This window comes from Schistocerca americana, unplaced genomic scaffold (assembly GCF_021461395.2).
Source record: "Schistocerca americana isolate TAMUIC-IGC-003095 unplaced genomic scaffold, iqSchAmer2.1 HiC_scaffold_525, whole genome shotgun sequence".
In the NCBI taxonomy this organism is placed as follows: Eukaryota; Metazoa; Arthropoda; class Insecta; order Orthoptera; family Acrididae; genus Schistocerca; species Schistocerca americana.
This window is the reverse complement of record NW_025726264.1, coordinates 82,421-96,812: the sequence shown is the minus strand read 5'-3', so window position 1 is coordinate 96,812 and position 14,392 is coordinate 82,421. Positions and strand designations below refer to the sequence as shown.

The window sequence follows — 14,392 nt, the reverse complement described above, 5'->3', positions numbered from 1 at the left end:
TAACTAAATAAATGAAGAAGAAAAAGAAAAAAAAAAAAAAATGAACCGTTCTCGTCCGATCACCCAAGTTAAGCAACAACGTTAGTATTCGGATCGGTGACTGCCTGGGACCTCTGGCTGTCTTCATATTTTGCTTTTTTGTCGCCACCACCACTGCCAGCCCTCTTATTCAGATGTGACAACGATGTTTCCACAATGACTTAAATCTGTTGTAATAAACAAAAGATACGATATTAGGGCACTCAGTTTGAAGAAGAGTGTGCCAAGGAAGATTTCCAGAGTCTCTGGAAATAACAAAACAGTATGAAACGACAGAAATGTTGTGAAATACGTCAGGGCATATTGTTTTGCAGCAGTGCACATCTGCAAATTTGTAAACAAAAATTTATCTTTCGCCTCTAGAGGAGATGGATGCTTTGTTGAACCTCCTGTGTCCTCTGTCCGTGTTTTCGCACCTTTCGAGCGCATCGCTGCTCTACTCTAGTAGCTCCGAACGGCCGCACACGGCGTCTCGGACACGCCGGTTCGGCCCGCGCCCATCTCGCAGATGTTTCTCGTGCTTGTGCGGTCATATGGAGCGCGACCCGAGCGGCAGCGAGCGGCAGTCGGGACAAGTCGGGACGGAAGGGGGGACAGGCGAGAATGCACCGCGCAAATTACGCAAATATCTGGAAGCGCGGCGCGTGTCAGGCAGGTGAGAAAGCCTCCGCCGGTCCAGCAGGACACTGCCACACCCCGCGCAGTCCCCCCGACGCCCGGCCCTGCGCCGGATAACAAGAACAAGGTGCGCCCCCCGCGGGTGTCGGAGGCCGCACGCACCAAACGAATGACAGGCGGTGCAACGAGCAGCTGTGTTGTGCGTGTCACCCACGTGGCGGTGGAAGGACGTGCCTTGCGTCAAATGTGCCACGGAAAACGGCGAATGCGTGTGTCGGGAGAAGGGCCGAACGCTTCTTCTGCAGTGCGGCTACATTATAAGGACGCCAACGGCCATACCATGTTGAATACACCGGTTCTCGTCCGATCACCGAAGTTAAGCAACATCGGGCCCGGTTAGTACTTGGATGGGTGACCGCCTGGGAACACCGGGGTGTTTCCTGTCAAGGGACGAAGGCGGACTTGGTCTGACTGACGTTAAGACAAAATGCGCGGCACTGCTTCTACACCGTGCGATGAAAATGGCAAACCAGAACAACAACAGTATAACGTCCAGCCTGATAAACCAATATAAACCTGAATCTGAAGAGGCTCCTGTAGACACTACGAACATACCATTCAAGTTGCGGCACATAAAACAGATGGCAATCGACAAGAGTTACATCACCGCGGTCGTTGCCAACCCACAGCAAAGAACGGCGAGGAACATCTACAGCGCTCTGAGGGGGAAGGCAAGAAAGTCCAAAATAGAGACGAGTTTTCCAGACCATGACTGGCCACAGGTCTGGAAGAATGTCTCGGAACGGACACTTCCTGAGCACGCCAGGGACACGTGGTATAAAATCATCCACAAAACAGTGCCGACAAACGAAAAACTGGCACGCATAAAAATGCGGGAATCCCCAAACTGCGAGCTCTGCAACCAGACCGACACCATCGAACATCGTTTTGGCTGCAGAGAGAGCGGGGAAATATGGGCGACAGCGAGAAAAATGATCGCCCACATCAACAGAAACGACGAGAGGGCGATACATGTCTCAGCTGTCACTGTCCCGGACGCGAAGCCTTTCCCCAAAGCGAAACGCCTGGCCACAATGTGGATCATCGCCATGACGGCACACGCCATCGTCACGAAACGGCAGACCGACAAGGCGCAGTTCCTCACGGACCTGTGGGAGGAACACAGGAGGGCCAAACAACGCTCCAAGTACCGCGAGACCTTCCAGAACTTCCTGCAGGTCCCGCTGGACGCCGCCTTCCGAGACGCCTTCAACACGACGTGACCGACGCCCTCCCACAACACCCAAACCCCAGTCGCTGAGGACGTCGCCCACCAATCCCTCCAAAGCCCCGACGGCAAGAGTGGTGCATCGAGAAAGTGTTGTGAAAATGCGCGCAGAGTGAAAGTGGGTACGTGTAGCAGTGCCAAAGTGAGAGTGACGTGTGCCAATCATAGCCATACAGTGTCCAGTGCCCGATAGCCAAATAAAGCAGGCAAAAGGAAATGATCAGTTATTAATTTAGTGCAAAGGATACAAGACGTGTTCCAAGGTAACAGCGAAATGTCAAACAGTGTATTTCATGTAATTAATGTGTTCTCTCGCCATCTCCATTCAAGGTACGTTTTTTTTTTTTCCCCCCTCTCTCTCTCTCTCTCTCTCTCTCTCTTCTATAATCTTTTTTTTGTTGTTTTGTATGTTTTTTTTGTTGTTGTTTGTGTTTATTCCTTTGATGTATCCGTGTGTATAGATATAGTTATATACATTTATAAAGTTCGGCGCATCATGTGCCAAAACGTTGCATACTCCTTTGCGATTTACAATAATTCTAACTTTAGACTTTCTCTGCCCCAAATTTTCCGTGGAACTGTTGCGTCCACTCTCACACAGTACACTAAATAACTTCCCCATTCACCATTTATGCACATAGAAGTTCTGGCCCATATTCTCCTTTAGCCTTTGGCAAACACATAGCGAACATGCCAAAATAGGTGTATTCAAATACCATACGGAAAAAAAAAAATTAAAATTAATTTAAATTCAATTTAAAAAAAAAATAAAATCAAAGTAATGCAGTTTCTTTTTTTGTATAAAAAAACCATAAACATTGAAGGGAAAATTTAAATAAAGGACACTCAGTGAATAAAAGTGTTGTAACTCAGCCAAGAGACTACTAAAAGAACAATCAGAACTGAAAACGAGAAAATATACAATTTCATGTAAAGATATGTATTTGTTAAAAATTGTAAATAAAAGTTTATATACGTTACAAAAAAAAAAAAAAAAAGGTGCTGTTGGCTCTATCTCATTTTTTAATTTTTGCGTCGCTACACCTGCCAGGCCTCTTTTTCATACTAACTTTCAGGTGTGACAAAGATGCTTCCACAAGCATTTTAAAGTACTGCACTAAACATAAGACACGAAATTACAGTAATGAACTCAGTTTGAGTAAGAATGCGCCGAGGAATAGTGCTAGGAACTCGTTGGAAATAACGAAACACTTCGAATCGACAGATGCGTTCTTGAAATGCGTCAGAGCCTACTGTTTTGTAGCAGCGCTAAATTCCGAAAACTAACTAAATAAATGAAGAAGAAAAAGAAAAAAAAAAAAAAATGAACCGTTCTCGTCCGATCACCCAAGTTAAGCAACAACGTTAGTATTCGGATCGGTGACTGCCTGGGACCTCTGGCTGTCTTCATATTTTGCTTTTTTGTCGCCACCACCACTGCCAGCCCTCTTATTCAGATGTGACAACGATGTTTCCACAATGACTTAAATCTGTTGTAATAAACAAAAGATACGATATTAGGGCACTCAGTTTGAAGAAGAGTGTGCCAAGGAAGATTTCCAGAGTCTCTGGAAATAACAAAACAGTATGAAACGACAGAAATGTTGTGAAATACGTCAGGGCATATTGTTTTGCAGCAGTGCACATCTGCAAATTTGTAAACAAAAATTTATCTTTCGCCTCTAGAGGAGATGGATGCTTTGTTGAACCTCCTGTGTCCTCTGTCCGTGTTTTCGCACCTTTCGAGCGCATCGCTGCTCTACTCTAGTAGCTCCGAACGGCCGCACACGGCGTCTCGGACACGCCGGTTCGGCCCGCGCCCATCTCGCAGATGTTTCTCGTGCTTGTGCGGTCATATGGAGCGCGACCCGAGCGGCAGCGAGCGGCAGTCGGGACAAGTCGGGACGGAAGGGGGGACAGGCGAGAATGCACCGCGCAAATTACGCAAATATCTGGAAGCGCGGCGCGTGTCAGGCAGGTGAGAAAGCCTCCGCCGGTCCAGCAGGACACTGCCACACCCCGCGCAGTCCCCCCGACGCCCGGCCCTGCGCCGGATAACAAGAACAAGGTGCGCCCCCCGCGGGTGTCGGAGGCCGCACGCACCAAACGAATGACAGGCGGTGCAACGAGCAGCTGTGTTGTGCGTGTCACCCACGTGGCGGTGGAAGGACGTGCCTTGCGTCAAATGTGCCACGGAAAACGGCGAATGCGTGTGTCGGGAGAAGGGCCGAACGCTTCTTCTGCAGTGCGGCTACATTATAAGGACGCCAACGGCCATACCATGTTGAATACACCGGTTCTCGTCCGATCACCGAAGTTAAGCAACATCGGGCCCGGTTAGTACTTGGATGGGTGACCGCCTGGGAACACCGGGGTGTTTCCTGTCAAGGGACGAAGGCGGACTTGGTCTGACTGACGTTAAGACAAAATGCGCGGCACTGCTTCTACACCGTGCGATGAAAATGGCAAACCAGAACAACAACAGTATAACGTCCAGCCTGATAAACCAATATAAACCTGAATCTGAAGAGGCTCCTGTAGACACTACGAACATACCATTCAAGTTGCGGCACATAAAACAGATGGCAATCGACAAGAGTTACATCACCGCGGTCGTTGCCAACCCACAGCAAAGAACGGCGAGGAACATCTACAGCGCTCTGAGGGGGAAGGCAAGAAAGTCCAAAATAGAGACGAGTTTTCCAGACCATGACTGGCCACAGGTCTGGAAGAATGTCTCGGAACGGACACTTCCTGAGCACGCCAGGGACACGTGGTATAAAATCATCCACAAAACAGTGCCGACAAACGAAAAACTGGCACGCATAAAAATGCGGGAATCCCCAAACTGCGAGCTCTGCAACCAGACCGACACCATCGAACATCGTTTTGGCTGCAGAGAGAGCGGGGAAATATGGGCGACAGCGAGAAAAATGATCGCCCACATCAACAGAAACGACGAGAGGGCGATACATGTCTCAGCTGTCACTGTCCCGGACGCGAAGCCTTTCCCCAAAGCGAAACGCCTGGCCACAATGTGGATCATCGCCATGACGGCACACGCCATCGTCACGAAACGGCAGACCGACAAGGCGCAGTTCCTCACGGACCTGTGGGAGGAACACAGGAGGGCCAAACAACGCTCCAAGTACCGCGAGACCTTCCAGAACTTCCTGCAGGTCCCGCTGGACGCCGCCTTCCGAGACGCCTTCAACACGACGTGACCGACGCCCTCCCACAACACCCAAACCCCAGTCGCTGAGGACGTCGCCCACCAATCCCTCCAAAGCCCCGACGGCAAGAGTGGTGCATCGAGAAAGTGTTGTGAAAATGCGCGCAGAGTGAAAGTGGGTACGTGTAGCAGTGCCAAAGTGAGAGTGACGTGTGCCAATCATAGCCATACAGTGTCCAGTGCCCGATAGCCAAATAAAGCAGGCAAAAGGAAATGATCAGTTATTAATTTAGTGCAAAGGATACAAGACGTGTTCCAAGGTAACAGCGAAATGTCAAACAGTGTATTTCATGTAATTAATGTGTTCTCTCGCCATCTCCATTCAAGGTACGTTTTTTTTTTTTCCCCCCTCTCTCTCTCTCTCTCTCTCTCTCTCTTCTATAATCTTTTTTTTGTTGTTTTGTATGTTTTTTTTGTTGTTGTTTGTGTTTATTCCTTTGATGTATCCGTGTGTATAGATATAGTTATATACATTTATAAAGTTCGGCGCATCATGTGCCAAAACGTTGCATACTCCTTTGCGATTTACAATAATTCTAACTTTAGACTTTCTCTGCCCCAAATTTTCCGTGGAACTGTTGCGTCCACTCTCACACAGTACACTAAATAACTTCCCCATTCACCATTTATGCACATAGAAGTTCTGGCCCATATTCTCCTTTAGCCTTTGGCAAACACATAGCGAACATGCCAAAATAGGTGTATTCAAATACCATACGGAAAAAAAAAAATTAAAATTAATTTAAATTCAATTTAAAAAAAAAATAAAATCAAAGTAATGCAGTTTCTTTTTTTGTATAAAAAAACCATAAACATTGAAGGGAAAATTTAAATAAAGGACACTCAGTGAATAAAAGTGTTGTAACTCAGCCAAGAGACTACTAAAAGAACAATCAGAACTGAAAACGAGAAAATATACAATTTCATGTAAAGATATGTATTTGTTAAAAATTGTAAATAAAAGTTTATATACGTTACAAAAAAAAAAAAAAAAAGGTGCTGTTGGCTCTATCTCATTTTTTAATTTTTGCGTCGCTACACCTGCCAGGCCTCTTTTTCATACTAACTTTCAGGTGTGACAAAGATGCTTCCACAAGCATTTTAAAGTACTGCACTAAACATAAGACACGAAATTACAGTAATGAACTCAGTTTGAGTAAGAATGCGCCGAGGAATAGTGCTAGGAACTCGTTGGAAATAACGAAACACTTCGAATCGACAGATGCGTTCTTGAAATGCGTCAGAGCCTACTGTTTTGTAGCAGCGCTAAATTCCGAAAACTAACTAAATAAATGAAGAAGAAAAAGAAAAAAAAAAAAAAATGAACCGTTCTCGTCCGATCACCCAAGTTAAGCAACAACGTTAGTATTCGGATCGGTGACTGCCTGGGACCTCTGGCTGTCTTCATATTTTGCTTTTTTGTCGCCACCACCACTGCCAGCCCTCTTATTCAGATGTGACAACGATGTTTCCACAATGACTTAAATCTGTTGTAATAAACAAAAGATACGATATTAGGGCACTCAGTTTGAAGAAGAGTGTGCCAAGGAAGATTTCCAGAGTCTCTGGAAATAACAAAACAGTATGAAACGACAGAAATGTTGTGAAATACGTCAGGGCATATTGTTTTGCAGCAGTGCACATCTGCAAATTTGTAAACAAAAATTTATCTTTCGCCTCTAGAGGAGATGGATGCTTTGTTGAACCTCCTGTGTCCTCTGTCCGTGTTTTCGCACCTTTCGAGCGCATCGCTGCTCTACTCTAGTAGCTCCGAACGGCCGCACACGGCGTCTCGGACACGCCGGTTCGGCCCGCGCCCATCTCGCAGATGTTTCTCGTGCTTGTGCGGTCATATGGAGCGCGACCCGAGCGGCAGCGAGCGGCAGTCGGGACAAGTCGGGACGGAAGGGGGGACAGGCGAGAATGCACCGCGCAAATTACGCAAATATCTGGAAGCGCGGCGCGTGTCAGGCAGGTGAGAAAGCCTCCGCCGGTCCAGCAGGACACTGCCACACCCCGCGCAGTCCCCCCGACGCCCGGCCCTGCGCCGGATAACAAGAACAAGGTGCGCCCCCCGCGGGTGTCGGAGGCCGCACGCACCAAACGAATGACAGGCGGTGCAACGAGCAGCTGTGTTGTGCGTGTCACCCACGTGGCGGTGGAAGGACGTGCCTTGCGTCAAATGTGCCACGGAAAACGGCGAATGCGTGTGTCGGGAGAAGGGCCGAACGCTTCTTCTGCAGTGCGGCTACATTATAAGGACGCCAACGGCCATACCATGTTGAATACACCGGTTCTCGTCCGATCACCGAAGTTAAGCAACATCGGGCCCGGTTAGTACTTGGATGGGTGACCGCCTGGGAACACCGGGGTGTTTCCTGTCAAGGGACGAAGGCGGACTTGGTCTGACTGACGTTAAGACAAAATGCGCGGCACTGCTTCTACACCGTGCGATGAAAATGGCAAACCAGAACAACAACAGTATAACGTCCAGCCTGATAAACCAATATAAACCTGAATCTGAAGAGGCTCCTGTAGACACTACGAACATACCATTCAAGTTGCGGCACATAAAACAGATGGCAATCGACAAGAGTTACATCACCGCGGTCGTTGCCAACCCACAGCAAAGAACGGCGAGGAACATCTACAGCGCTCTGAGGGGGAAGGCAAGAAAGTCCAAAATAGAGACGAGTTTTCCAGACCATGACTGGCCACAGGTCTGGAAGAATGTCTCGGAACGGACACTTCCTGAGCACGCCAGGGACACGTGGTATAAAATCATCCACAAAACAGTGCCGACAAACGAAAAACTGGCACGCATAAAAATGCGGGAATCCCCAAACTGCGAGCTCTGCAACCAGACCGACACCATCGAACATCGTTTTGGCTGCAGAGAGAGCGGGGAAATATGGGCGACAGCGAGAAAAATGATCGCCCACATCAACAGAAACGACGAGAGGGCGATACATGTCTCAGCTGTCACTGTCCCGGACGCGAAGCCTTTCCCCAAAGCGAAACGCCTGGCCACAATGTGGATCATCGCCATGACGGCACACGCCATCGTCACGAAACGGCAGACCGACAAGGCGCAGTTCCTCACGGACCTGTGGGAGGAACACAGGAGGGCCAAACAACGCTCCAAGTACCGCGAGACCTTCCAGAACTTCCTGCAGGTCCCGCTGGACGCCGCCTTCCGAGACGCCTTCAACACGACGTGACCGACGCCCTCCCACAACACCCAAACCCCAGTCGCTGAGGACGTCGCCCACCAATCCCTCCAAAGCCCCGACGGCAAGAGTGGTGCATCGAGAAAGTGTTGTGAAAATGCGCGCAGAGTGAAAGTGGGTACGTGTAGCAGTGCCAAAGTGAGAGTGACGTGTGCCAATCATAGCCATACAGTGTCCAGTGCCCGATAGCCAAATAAAGCAGGCAAAAGGAAATGATCAGTTATTAATTTAGTGCAAAGGATACAAGACGTGTTCCAAGGTAACAGCGAAATGTCAAACAGTGTATTTCATGTAATTAATGTGTTCTCTCGCCATCTCCATTCAAGGTACGTTTTTTTTTTTTCCCCCCTCTCTCTCTCTCTCTCTCTCTCTCTCTTCTATAATCTTTTTTTTGTTGTTTTGTATGTTTTTTTTGTTGTTGTTTGTGTTTATTCCTTTGATGTATCCGTGTGTATAGATATAGTTATATACATTTATAAAGTTCGGCGCATCATGTGCCAAAACGTTGCATACTCCTTTGCGATTTACAATAATTCTAACTTTAGACTTTCTCTGCCCCAAATTTTCCGTGGAACTGTTGCGTCCACTCTCACACAGTACACTAAATAACTTCCCCATTCACCATTTATGCACATAGAAGTTCTGGCCCATATTCTCCTTTAGCCTTTGGCAAACACATAGCGAACATGCCAAAATAGGTGTATTCAAATACCATACGGAAAAAAAAAAAATTAAAATTAATTTAAATTCAATTTAAAAAAAAAATAAAATCAAAGTAATGCAGTTTCTTTTTTTGTATAAAAAAACCATAAACATTGAAGGGAAAATTTAAATAAAGGACACTCAGTGAATAAAAGTGTTGTAACTCAGCCAAGAGACTACTAAAAGAACAATCAGAACTGAAAACGAGAAAATATACAATTTCATGTAAAGATATGTATTTGTTAAAAATTGTAAATAAAAGTTTATATACGTTACAAAAAAAAAAAAAAAAAAGGTGCTGTTGGCTCTATCTCATTTTTTAATTTTTGCGTCGCTACACCTGCCAGGCCTCTTTTTCATACTAACTTTCAGGTGTGACAAAGATGCTTCCACAAGCATTTTAAAGTACTGCACTAAACATAAGACACGAAATTACAGTAATGAACTCAGTTTGAGTAAGAATGCGCCGAGGAATAGTGCTAGGAACTCGTTGGAAATAACGAAACACTTCGAATCGACAGATGCGTTCTTGAAATGCGTCAGAGCCTACTGTTTTGTAGCAGCGCTAAATTCCGAAAACTAACTAAATAAATGAAGAAGAAAAAGAAAAAAAAAAAAAAATGAACCGTTCTCGTCCGATCACCCAAGTTAAGCAACAACGTTAGTATTCGGATCGGTGACTGCCTGGGACCTCTGGCTGTCTTCATATTTTGCTTTTTTGTCGCCACCACCACTGCCAGCCCTCTTATTCAGATGTGACAACGATGTTTCCACAATGACTTAAATCTGTTGTAATAAACAAAAGATACGATATTAGGGCACTCAGTTTGAAGAAGAGTGTGCCAAGGAAGATTTCCAGAGTCTCTGGAAATAACAAAACAGTATGAAACGACAGAAATGTTGTGAAATACGTCAGGGCATATTGTTTTGCAGCAGTGCACATCTGCAAATTTGTAAACAAAAATTTATCTTTCGCCTCTAGAGGAGATGGATGCTTTGTTGAACCTCCTGTGTCCTCTGTCCGTGTTTTCGCACCTTTCGAGCGCATCGCTGCTCTACTCTAGTAGCTCCGAACGGCCGCACACGGCGTCTCGGACACGCCGGTTCGGCCCGCGCCCATCTCGCAGATGTTTCTCGTGCTTGTGCGGTCATATGGAGCGCGACCCGAGCGGCAGCGAGCGGCAGTCGAGCAAAGTCGGGACAAGTCGGGACGGAAGGGGGGACAGGCGAGAATGCACCGCGCAAATACCAAAACAGTACGAACCGACAGATGCGTTCTGAAATACGTCAGGGCTTATTGTTTTGTTGCATTGTACGGCTGCAGATTTGTAAAGAAAAATTTCTCTTTCGTCGCTGGAAGAGATGGATGCTTTGGCAGCCCTCCTGTGTCCTGCGTCCCTGTTTTCGCACCTTTCCACGGCACGGCGCTGCCCTACCCGCCGCAAACGGCGTCTCGGACACGCCCGTTAGGCCCACGGCGGTCTCGCAGATGTTTGTCGTGCTTGTACTGTCATATGGGCCACGACCCGAGCGCACCTTTCCACGGCACGGCGCTGCCCTACCCGCCGCAAACGGCGTCTCGGACACGCCCGTTAGGCCCACGGCCGTCTCGCAGATGTTTGTCCTGCTTGTACTGTCATATGGGCCACGACCCGAGCGGCAGCGAGCGGCAGTCGAGCAAAGTCGGGACAAGTCGGGACGGAAGGGGGGACAGGCGAGAATGCACCGCGCAAATACCAAAACAGTACGAACCGACAGATGCGTTCTGAAATACGTCAGGGCTTATTGTTTTGTTGCATTGTACGGCTGCAGATTTGTAAAGAAAAATTTCTCTTTCGTCGCTGGAAGAGATGGATGCTTTGGCAGCCCTCCTGTGTCCTGCGTCCCTGTTTTCGCACCTTTCCACGGCACGGCGCTGCCCTACCCGCCGCAAACGGCGTCTCGGACACGCCCGTTAGGCCCACGGCGGTCTCGCAGATGTTTGTCGTGCTTGTACTGTCATATGGGCCACGACCCGAGCGCACCTTTCCACGGCACGGCGCTGCCCTACCCGCCGCAAACGGCGTCTCGGACACGCCCGTTAGGCCCACGGCCGTCTCGCAGATGTTTGTCGTGCTTGTACTGTCATATGGGCCACGACCCGAGCGGCAGCGAGCGGCAGTCGAGCAAAGTCGGGACAAGTCGGGACGGGGACAGGGATAGGAATGGTGCGAATGCACTGCGAACTACGCAGACACCTGGTGTGAGGCGAGGCGAGGCGAGGCGAGGAAGCCCACATCGCTACCAGTGGCGCCCTCCAGCACGACACTGCCACACCCCGCACAGGCCCTCCGCTGGACACCAGGGACAAGATGCGTCCTCCTCTAGTGTCGAAGGCTGCACGCGCCCAGCGAATGACAGGACGTGCAACGAGCAGCAGTGCGTCTCACACAGGCGGCGGTGCGCCCGCTAATTCGGCCGTCGCTCCGCTGGGACGCCGGGCGCGCCCCCCGCGCCGTCCTCGAGGAGCTGGCTGTTGCGGAAGGATGTGCTTTCGTCAAATGCGGCGGAAAACTAACATTTTGTGTATTGGGAGAGAAGCCGAACGCGAATTCTGCCGTGCTCCTACATTACATGAGTGCCAACGGCCATGCCATGATGATTGCACCGGTTCTCGTCCGATCACCGAAGTTAAGCATCATTGGGCCCGGTTAGTACTTGGATGGGTGACCGCCTGGGAAACCCGGGTGTTGTTGGCTCCCTTTTTTTTTTGTTATTATGTCGGTACCCCTGGCAGCCCAATAAAAAAAAAAGGTGCTGTTGGCTCCCTTACATTTTCTCCTTTTTGCATCGCTACCCCTGCCAGCCCTCTTTTCATACTACCTTTCCGTTGTGACAAAGATGCTTCCTTCAGCAATGTAAACGTGCCGAGAAATCCTTGACAATAACGAAACACTACGAATCGACAGATGTGATCTGAAATAAGCCAGGGCCTCCTACTGTTTCGTAGCAGTGCAAAGTTCCAACAAAAAAAAAAAAAATTGAAAATAAACGACTGTAATAAATATAAGATATGATATTAATGGCCTGAGCTCGAAGAAGAATGTGCCAAGGAAGATTTCCAAATAGTCTCTGGAGATACCAAAACAGTACGAACCGACAGATGCGTTCTGAAATACGTCAGGGCTTATTGTTTTGTTGCACTGTACGGCTGCAGATTTGTAAACAAAAATTTCTCTTTCGTCGCTAGAAGAGATGGATGCTTTGGCGACCCTCCTGTGTCCTGCGTCCCTGTTTTCGCACCTTTCCACGGCACGGCGCTGCCCTACCCGCCGCAAACGGCGTCTCGGACACGCCCGTTAGGCCCACGGCCGTCTCGCAGATGTTTGTCGTGCTTGTACTGTCATATGGGCCACGACCCGAGCGGCAGCGAGCGGCAGTCGAGCAAAGTCGGGACAAGTCGGGACGGAAGGGGGGACAGGCGAGAATGCACCGCGCAAATACCAAAACAGTACGAACCGACAGATGCGTTCTGAAATACGTCAGGGCTTATTGTTTTGTTGCATTGTACGGCTGCAGATTTGTAAAGAAAAATTTCTCTTTCGTCGCTGGAAGAGATGGATGCTTTGGCAGCCCTCCTGTGTCCTGCGTCCCTGTTTTCGCACCTTTCCACGGCACGGCGCTGCCCTACCCGCCGCAAACGGCGTCTCGGACACGCCCGTTAGGCCCACGGCGGTCTCGCAGATGTTTGTCGTGCTTGTACTGTCATATGGGCCACGACCCGAGCGGCAGCGAGCGGCAGTCGAGCAAAGTCGGGACAAGTCGGGACGGGGACAGGGATAGGAATGGTGCGAATGCACTGCGAACTACGCAGACACCTGGTGTGAGGCGAGGCGAGGCGAGGCGAGGAAGCCCACATCGCTACCAGTGGCGCCCTCCAGCACGACACTGCCACACCCCGCACAGGCCCTCCGCTGGACACCAGGGACAAGATGCGTCCTCCTCTAGTGTCGAAGGCTGCACGCGCCCAGCGAATGACAGGACGTGCAACGAGCAGCAGTGCGTCTCACACAGGCGGCGGTGCGCCCGCTAATTCGGCCGTCGCTCCGCTGGGACGCCGGGCGCGCCCCCCGCGCCGTCCTCGAGGAGCTGGCTGTTGCGGAAGGATGTGCTTTCGTCAAATGCGGCGGAAAACTAACATTTTGTGTATTGGGAGAGAAGCCGAACGCGAATTCTGCCGTGCTCCTACATTACATGAGTGCCAACGGCCATGCCATGATGATTGCACCGGTTCTCGTCCGATCACCGAAGTTAAGCATCATTGGGCCCGGTTAGTACTTGGATGGGTGACCGCCTGGGAAACCCGGGTGTTGTTGGCTCCCTTTTTTTTTTGTTATTATGTCGGTACCCCTGGCAGCCCAATAAAAAAAAAAGGTGCTGTTGGCTCCCTTACATTTTCTCCTTTTTGCATCGCTACCCCTGCCAGCCCTCTTTTCATACTACCTTTCCGTTGTGACAAAGATGCTTCCTTCAGCAATGTAAACGTGCCGAGAAATCCTTGACAATAACGAAACACTACGAATCGACAGATGTGATCTGAAATAAGCCAGGGCCTCCTACTGTTTCGTAGCAGTGCAAAGTTCCAACAAAAAAAAAAAAAATTGAAAATAAACGACTGTAATAAATATAAGATATGATATTAATGGCCTGAGCTCGAAGAAGAATGTGCCAAGGAAGATTTCCAAATAGTCTCTGGAGATACCAAAACAGTACGAACCGACAGATGCGTTCTGAAATACGTCAGGGCTTATTGTTTTGTTGCACTGTACGGCTGCAGATTTGTAAACAAAAATTTCTCTTTCGTCGCTAGAAGAGATGGATGCTTTGGCGACCCTCCTGTGTCCTGCGTCCCTGTTTTCGCACCTTTCCACGGCACGGCGCTGCCCTACCCGCCGCAAACGGCGTCTCGGACACGCCCGTTAGGCCCACGGCCGTCTCGCAGATGTTTGTCGTGCTTGTACTGTCATATGGGCCACGACCCGAGCGGCAGCGAGCGGCAGTCGAGCAAAGTCGGGACAAGTCGGGACGGAAGGGGGGACAGGCGAGAATGCACCGCGCAAATACCAAAACAGTACGAACCGACAGATGCGTTCTGAAATACGTCAGGGCTTATTGTTTTGTTGCATTGTACGGCTGCAGATTTGTAAAGAAAAATTTCTCTTTCGTCGCTGGAAGAGATGGATGCTTTGGCAGCCCTCCTGTGTCCTGCGTCCCTGTTTTCGCACCTTTCCACGGCACGGCGCT

The 14,392-nt window shown here is 49.2% G+C and overlaps 2 non-coding genes and 3 pseudogenes across 2 annotated transcripts; all 5 read left to right on the top strand.

Annotated features, from left to right (window-relative positions):
- The first annotated feature begins 982 nt into the window (after nucleotides 1-982).
- Nucleotides 983-1,099, top strand: LOC124586041 (annotated as a pseudogene).
- Nucleotides 1,100-4,211: 3,112 nt separating this feature from the next.
- Nucleotides 4,212-4,328, top strand: LOC124586039 (annotated as a pseudogene).
- Nucleotides 4,329-7,440: 3,112 nt separating this feature from the next.
- On the top strand, nucleotides 7,441-7,557 carry LOC124586037 (annotated as a pseudogene).
- Nucleotides 7,558-11,728: 4,171 nt separating this feature from the next.
- On the top strand, nucleotides 11,729-11,847 carry LOC124586036. The gene has a single exon (XR_006974971.1). It is a non-coding gene; the product is annotated as a 5S ribosomal RNA (ribosomal RNA).
- Nucleotides 11,848-13,348: 1,501 nt separating this feature from the next.
- On the top strand, nucleotides 13,349-13,467 carry LOC124586035. The gene has a single exon (XR_006974970.1). It is a non-coding gene; the product is annotated as a 5S ribosomal RNA (ribosomal RNA).
- Nucleotides 13,468-14,392: the final 925 nt, after the last annotated feature.